This window comes from Pyrus communis, chromosome 10 (genome assembly GCF_041283825.1).
Source record: "Pyrus communis isolate YQ-2024b chromosome 10, ASM4128382v1, whole genome shotgun sequence".
Lineage (NCBI taxonomy): Eukaryota > Viridiplantae > Streptophyta > Magnoliopsida > Rosales > Rosaceae > Pyrus > Pyrus communis.
The window spans coordinates 6407147-6415792 of NC_142574.1; the positions used below are offsets into that span (position 1 = coordinate 6407147).

At 34.5% G+C, this 8646-nt stretch overlaps 1 pseudogene; it reads right to left on the reverse strand.

The window, feature by feature from the left end:
- Nucleotides 1–2381: 2381 nt before the first annotated feature.
- On the reverse strand, nt 2382–7873 carry LOC137728119 (S-adenosyl-methionine 4-1-methyl-2-pyrrolidinyl-3-oxobutanic acid methyltransferase-like; annotated as a pseudogene).
- Between the last annotated feature and the right edge of the window lie 773 nt (nt 7874–8646).

The following is an 8646-nucleotide window of genomic DNA, read 5'->3' on the forward strand; positions in this document are numbered from 1 at the left end:
ATCTCAAAACAGTACTGTTAAGACTAACTAAAGGTGCTTCTATATCGAATAATTCTACAGCTCCAGTGCTCTTCGATCACCTGATTGTACGACTAGGGTGGAATCCAATTTCAATTCAAACTGTGAATTGGTCCGTGCAGATGACCAAAATATTATGCAGCTTTATCCAAAGACTTTTCAAGATAATGCCATGAGTACTCCTTATTGCATCGTTATCTGACTCTGTAATGCAAGAGTATAATATAGTCTAGTCTTAAAAGAAAAAATAATAAAATATTCTATTATAAGAATATAATATAGTGTTGTTTTAAAACAGAACAAATAATAAAATATTATTTGAATAATTTGTATAATATATTTATTAGTCGACAGTGGGTAATTATTGTTTATGTTCTTTTATTATGAGGCTGGTGGACTTTCACACAAAACTTAGCATTTTTTCCACTTTCGCGATTTTCCCTGCTCACTAATCTCTATTTGTTACCTTGATTTCTCCGTTTCTAACTTTATAACCCTTTATCTTCTTCTATTCTTAAAAAGCAACAAATCAAAACAACTCCCTCTAACACTCAATCTCTCATCAGCACATCTACCTCTGATCACTCCCTCTAAGCCACCACGGTAATTCTCCATTTTCATGCACAGAAGTTTTGGCTTTGCACTGATCAAGTCTAAGATGTAGCATTGCGCGAGACAACTAGAGTTTCTGGGTTTGTAGTTTGCAGAAACACAAAGTGAAGAGATAAGGAACACCTAGCATGCCGCCTAGCTCCGCCTAGCGCCGCCTAGTCAGCCGCCTAGACCCTCTCTGATTTATTGAACGTTTTCCCAAAATCGCCACGGAAGCCCACCGCCCAGCGCCTAGGCCGATTTTTAGAACACTAGTTGCCATATCATCACCATCATTCAAAAAGCCCAAGTGTTCCTTTGTAGCAACCTGATACAGTCCCATTTTAGCTCCAAGTCTTGCATACAATCCCTATGTTTCATAGATGTGATAATGCATGCAATAGCATTATCCCATTTAAGTAAGAATAAAGCTTGGCTACTTAAAAATGAACAAGAGTTCTTGCTCTCACCTAATTACAGTTTGACAAGTGTTCAAAAATTTGAAAAGTTAAAACTTGAACTAACAATTTAAGCACTTGTCAAGTTGTTATTGGGTGAGAGCAAGAGCTTTTGCTTGTTTTTAAGTAGCCAATCTTTTTTCTTTAATTAAAATACTTGCATCCTGCCATGGATATTCGGTGGTGATAATTACCCCATCTTGCATGCTTCATTATCTGATGTTGTGCAGCCGTATCATCTGTGACGCGCATAGCGCCAGTCATTACGTGAATGTAGTATTAGAGCGCAAATCATTATTACACCAAGTTCTATTCATGTTAGAATATCTCTGTATGAACTCGTGTGTCAGCATATGTCGATGAGCACCAGATATTACATGCTCTTTTATGCGAGATGTTGTGATTACCAGATTATTATCTATTTATTTATGAGAATTTGTGACGTACTGAATTCTTGAGATATAGCAGGATACGGTAAGTATTTTCACACTATACGTAGTATGTGTATTTGGAAACTATACTTGTTTTATGACGACGGGTTATTACGTTTTAAAAAGGTTTTACAAAGCTTTATTTTTAGGCCCACTCACCCTTGTTTTTGGCTCCTCCAAGTTTTAGTAGCAGAGCCTTCGTATCGACAAGGATTCTTGGCAAATCTTGGTATTGGAGATTACCTTTGATGGTATAATTCTTATTCTACTCGTACTGTACTTTACTTATGTTCTCTAACATCACATATGAAATGGGTTCATTCCCGCTCACATGTGCACTCTTCCATTTAGGCACTTTTAGGTTTAAATTTACTCACATGTTCCACACTATGACACTTTATGGCTTCGTCACCCTTCGGGTGTCGGAGAGCATAGCTCGATTCGAAGTTCAGGTGGACATTTCGAGTTCGGGTGTGTCAATGTCGCTCACTCATATTAAAACATGTGAAATGGAATATCAAGTGACAAGAATTCTGGTTATATAAAAATTTCTCAAGGGGGTTAACATTATAGAGACACATGGTTTCATAAACCAGCTTCAGTTAAGAGTTTGTTAGAGAATTGTTTAAGTGTTATTAGGATAATACTCAACACTCCTTGTAATTATTATTATTATTCTTTTTTTTCAAGATACATACAAAGACCGAAGCTGTCTTTCTCTTCAGTTCATCTTCCTCATTTTACTGACAGGTCGCTGATCTTCTACAGTAGTTAACAGTAAGCAAATTTATTTCTTATAATGAAGTACAAAACATGAAATGCAGAATGATAAAAAGAACAATGTAACCTAAATTTCGTTGTCATTTCTTGCATATTTATCTATTCAACGCTTCTTTGTCAAAGAGATAACCAGGTTAATGTACTGGCAATTCTCCATTTCCATGTGATCTAGGACATCTTCTTCGGACCGGCAAAACAAATCGTCCATTGCAGCTTCTCCAAATTGTGTTGCCAGAACAGGCTCTCCCACGGCTCTTATATCAGTGGCAAGTACGGCAGCCCGTGCCTTTTTACCAACGTCACTGTAAGCGTGCTTCATATAAGAGTCCCAATCATTTTTGAAAACTTCAACGCTTTGCAACGTAAAAGATCCTTCATCCTCGTTTACATCTTCAACTTCCTTTGTTGTTGGTGGATAATATGGCAGATTGAATATCTCCAAATTTTCCTTCTCAATCAAGCCCTGAAATTCATCAGACTAAATAAACTAAATAATTAGTAAAGTAATTATTGAAGGAAACCCGTACATTTTAAGACTTTGATGGGAAATTAAGGTTCCTTGTCATTAAGATTAGGGTTCGCTTTAGTCTGTTTTTTCAGTTTTCTTTATATATAGGATGTGTTTTGTAACTTTGTAGAATAACGAATCATTTAGAACATAGCCCTCAGTTTGTAATCGCATTGGCAATTTTGATTATTTGTTTTTCCATTGGTTCCATCTCGATTAGAAATGTACTTAAATAAATATCTAATAATAAATGTTGTACTTTTTTTGAACAAATTTATATTGTAAGTACTAATTATTAAGCTTGCGATAGTGGCCATAAACTAATGTGGTTCATATTAAGTTGCTTTTATTTTGTTCCTACCTGGTACGTAGACATTTAGGTTTGATAATCTCGGCCACACATTACCTCCAAAACCATATCATTGAGTTTGAGTCCATGGCTCTTAATGCTACCCATTGTTGTGAGGGCCCTCAGTTTGTAATCACATTGGCAATTTTGATTATTTATTTTTCCATTGGTTCCATCTCGATTAGAGATGTACTTAAATAAATATCTAATAATAAATGTTGTACTTTTTTTGAACAAATTTATATTGTAAGTACTAATTATTAAGCTTGCGATAGTGGCCATAAACTAATGTGGTTCATATTAAGTTGCTTTTATTTTGTTCCTACCTGGTACGTAGACATTTAGGTTTGATAATCTCGGCCACACATTACCTCCAAAACCATATCATTGAGTTTGAGTCCATGGCTCTTAATGCTACCCATTGTTGTGAGCGCCCTCAGTTTGTAATCGCATTGGCAATTTTGTTTATTTGTTTTTTCATTGGTTCCATCTCTATTAGAGATGTGCTTAAATAAATATCTAATAATAAATGTTGTATTTTTTTTAAACAAATTTATATTGTAAGTACTAATTATTAAGCTTGGGATAGTGGCCATAAACTAATGTGATTCATATTAAGTTGCTTTTGTTTTGTTCCTACCTGGTACGTAGACATTTAGGTTTGATAATCTCGGCCACACATTACCTCTAAAACCATATCATTGAGTTTGAGTCCATGGCTCTTTATGCTACCCATTGTTGTGAGGGCCATACTTCCTCAGAGGACCAGCTCTTCTGCTCGTAATCTCAAAAACACTGTGAAGTCCTTTTTGAATTGCTCAAAATACAGCTTATACACAGCATATGGGCTTGTTTTTGCTATTACATATGTTCTTCTTGTTTAGTCCCTCTCCTTCCTTGGTCATCAAACCTTCTGGAGCCTACACAGTACGTTTTATCATACTAAATACCATGATTAATTAAACCACCACGAAAAATATTAGTAAGTGTATGAGGGGTTAAAAAAACAATTCACACCTCAGATATCCACATAAGGGCATAATTAGAGTGAACGAAGTGGAGAGAATTGTTTGGAAAAAAGCCTGCCATAGAAAGAACCAGGCATTGCAGTAATGAAAAATGGCCCCAACTTCTGTTCTTCCTCAAGTTTCTTGTAGAACCCTGGCAATGACCTGAACACATTGTTGGAGAACAATTCAGAAATAAACAAAAAATAGCAGAAATAAACAGAACTTGAAATTCTAATATTTTATTAACCAAAAATACTTGATGTGCAAAATAAAATTATACAATAAATACAGAAACTAATATAAGAATATCAATGATACTAACTTGAAAACAGAAGGTAGAGGTTAGCGTAAAAGCTATGTCCTTCGAACAGTATTTTCATCCCACTCTTGTGCTTGTGGTTCTACAACGTTTACTCGACCAAGATTCAGCTACCTAATTCTACAACCCGCACTGGATTCTAGAATTCTAGCGAATTTGCTTTGTGTGCTTACTCTCTGGAAATTTCGTACGGAAGTAAAAGAGTAAGAAAGGATGATCTCACTTGGATACTGTGATTGCAAATATATAGGCTGTTTCACACCCTTTCAGATACCTGTTCATTGTATTTGAAAGTACACAATCTTTCTAATAGTTGTGTCTTTTAATCAAAACGTTTTTAATTAATAAATTAATATTAACTGTATTTAGGCTATATTATATTCAAGCCTAATCCACACAACCATAAGGCACAAGCCTTCTATCCATTTCCAAATGGTCCAAGTTCTAATTACTAAGAAGAAGGAATAAGCCTATACTGAAGGTAGTGAAAAAATATTGTTGCCCGATGTGGGATAAGAAGGGTCTCAAACTCCTACACACAGTGTTGAAATCGTTCCCGAGAAGATCATTCAAGAAGGCTTGGAGTGAAGGAGATGGATCTGATACCGCCAAAAGGGTGTTGGGTCCGGAAGAGCATCCCAAGTCTGCTATTTTTAAACAGTCAGAGAAGAGTGTGCTGCAAAGCTGCTCTATTTTTGCCTTAACTATGGGCTTCACCATCGAAATCACAGCTCTTTGAAATAAATTTAGACAGCTGAATATTATTAAAATGTTCTTAATTTTATGAGAACAATTAGTTCCTGTCATATTAAAAAAGCTCATTAAAATCGAATATGATCAAATAGTAAAGTCTACACAGAGACAAGAAAAAACAGGATGCTGTCTAACTTGAAGTAGAGAGTTGGTTGCATAGCTTGTTTTCCCAATTCCTCCATTCATGTCAAGCACTTGCTCTACCTCCAGTTTAGTTTGTGTACTCAAATAATGCTTCTCTACACTCTTAATCCCGGTGCCTATTCTGCTATAAGAGTTGCATATTTATAGCAAAATACTTTCCTCATGCAGCTTACTTGTTATTAGGTATAGAGTAATTTTTTGTATACTTGGAACCCAATCACGTGATATTATTAGTAGAGTCAAATTATCATACGTTTATTTTGTTTATATCATTTTATTTTAGAAGTAAAGCATATAAATCATGTCGTCAATAACTCGTCATACATATTATACATAAAATAGTAACACAAGGTGATGATGTTCCGGCTCTTTTTGTAAGTAGTTTTAGTTCATCACGAATATAATATGATAGTAGACAAATAACTTAAACTTAGTCTTCTGTAAATTTAGTTAAATAGTACGTAGCTATTTTACATACGACTCCATGCGTCATACACGTGACGTCATCTAGAAATCATAGGATAATCAAAATTCGTCTAACAAACACATGTTTGGCATCATTTCAGAATCTGCATCAATCAAGCTTGGTACATGTTGCACATAAAAAGTTGTCGTTCACTCTTTGGAAGAATCTAAAAATTTGGTCCAATGGTGTTGGTCTTGTCGTTTATGAATATGAATGACTAATTAAGGCACAATTCCGAAGAATTCAATATTTAAGGGCAGTGTTGGATCTAGGAAATAATATTAGGGGGTTCAGTAATAATAGTGAACGCAGCGTGCAAATTTTTTTTACTAAAAATAGCATGCATATTGCCATTTCATCGAGTCTTGGTAGGCCTGAAGTTATTTGGAAAGACATATTGCACACCTGTTAACGTATGCAAGGGGCAACACCCAAGGTATCCATGGACATTCACCGAGTCTTGGTAGGCCTGAAGTCAGTTGGAGGGTATGTATAAAGCCAACTCTAATCTTCAAAAGGGCAGCACCCAAGGTATCCATGAACATTCACCGAAGTTCGGAGGGTCAGCATCTAAGGTATCCATAGACGTTCACTGAAGTTCGGCGGGTCAGCTGACCTTCCTGCCCCTCAATGCATCCCCCACTGTTTAAGGGCATGCCATGCAGAATGATGATAATTCCGAAGAATTCACAGTTGAAAATAAAGGGTTTATCACAAATATAAGAATTTTCTACAATTACACAATTGGGGATGGGAAAAATACCCTTGGGTTTGGGTAATCGCGGTTACCCGTCTATTTAAAGTTCACAGTTACGGTTATGAGTAACCATTTAGATGAACAAACGGGTATGGGTATAACTGTTTATTCCGTGAAATTTAAATGAGTGGTTATGGGTATTACCTGCAGTTATAACGGGTATCCATTTACCAATTTAATATATATATATATATATATATATATATATATTGAGTGTACAATGTAAATTTTCTGTGATCACTTACCTATGTTGGATGCATGCTAATTGGTGTCGGTGTTCCTAAATGGGATACTAATTCAATTTATACATTTCTTTTGGAGGCCTCTTTTGGTCACAATGAGTCGATGAGACTTTGTGATTGAACGTGCTAAAGCATTAGTGTTCGAAAGTGTTCAGTTTCGGAATATTTTGGAGCTTTGAATCATCTAGTATTCAATATAATAACTACCTTTTGTTTTTAGAAGCTTTACTTTGTAATCATATGAATTATAATTAAAGACTTGCTTGGGTGGAGTAGAAAAATATCGTTCGTAAACTATTATTTCAATTATTGGAATTGTATGATTAAAATAGGGAAATGCATGCTAAAATGTACCTATAACGGTGTTTAATTGTCAGAAAACAAAAATCATGACAAATTTTTCCTTTGTAATTTTCAAATTGTTAAAAAAGAACATGTAGACGGGTGAAAAAAGGGATAAATGGGTTTAAAAAGGATAAACGGGTTCAAAAAACGGCTAAACGGGTAAATGGTTATGGTTAAATGGGTAAATGGTTATGGTTAAATGAATGGTTAAATGGGTAAATGGTTATGAGTATAGTTAACTGTTTATAAACAGTTATGAGTATGAATATTGTAACGTCCCGTCCCGAAATATTTATTTCGAGAAATAATATCGGTGATAGGCCCAAACTAAACTTCATTTTATTTAGCTACTATTAATCACGATTTTTTACTTAAATTCCTTAATTCCTCATAACACTATAGTCATATTTTAAGTACCAAAGCATATGTTTAGATCACCAATTAAATCTCCATATTTCTTCTATTGCATCAATTCTCAACAAAAGGTTAATTCTTGATTTTCCAATTATGAGTTGCTCACAAAATCTATAACCCAACTCATTTACCAAGAAGATAAGGTAAATTTTGTAAATTAATCACCCAATTACTCTTCTTAGACAAATTTCAACGAAAGATTAATCTCGGTTAATTTAAGGTTGCATCTAACTCTGTTAGACTGCCTACATACCTTTGAACGGGATCAAGCATTTCGTAGTTCACCATTCCATTTCCTAACTCATTTCCGAAAAATATTTAAGTGACTCACAATCACTAACTAGGTTCAAACAAGTGAATCACACCAAATGTATATTAAATATGGACTTAGAACATCAAAGTTAGCGTAAAAAGATGACATTCGCTCACTGGCCACGCGCCGCCAGACATGGCGGTCGGCCACCCATAAGTACATTTATTAAAATTAACCAAAAAATTATTGTATCAAAACATGGGAGGCCTCCAAATCTTTGCATAAATTTATAGTTGTTTTATATTACAGTTGTTGTTTATATATATATATATATATATATATATATATATATAAACATAAGTACATTTATTAAAATTAACCAAAAAATTATTGTATGGAGGCCCCCAAATCTTTGCATTTTATATTGTACATAAATATTAAAATTAACCAAAAAATTATTGTATGGAGGCCTCCAAATCTTTGCATTTTATATTGTACATAAATATTAAAATTAACCAAAAAATTATTGTATGGAGGCCTCCAAATCTTTGCATTTTATATTGTACATAAATATATATATATACACACACACACACGTAGCTATTTTGGCATCATTAGAGGGTCTACACCAATCAAAGCTTGGTACATGATGCACGGTAAAATTTGTCGTTTACTCTTGGAACAATCTTAAAATTTGATACCATGCAAAATTTGTCCTTTACCCTTGGAAGAATCTTAAAATTTGATCCCATGTTGGATATTGTCGCCTATGAATATGATCAACTAATTAAGGCACAATTCCGAAGAA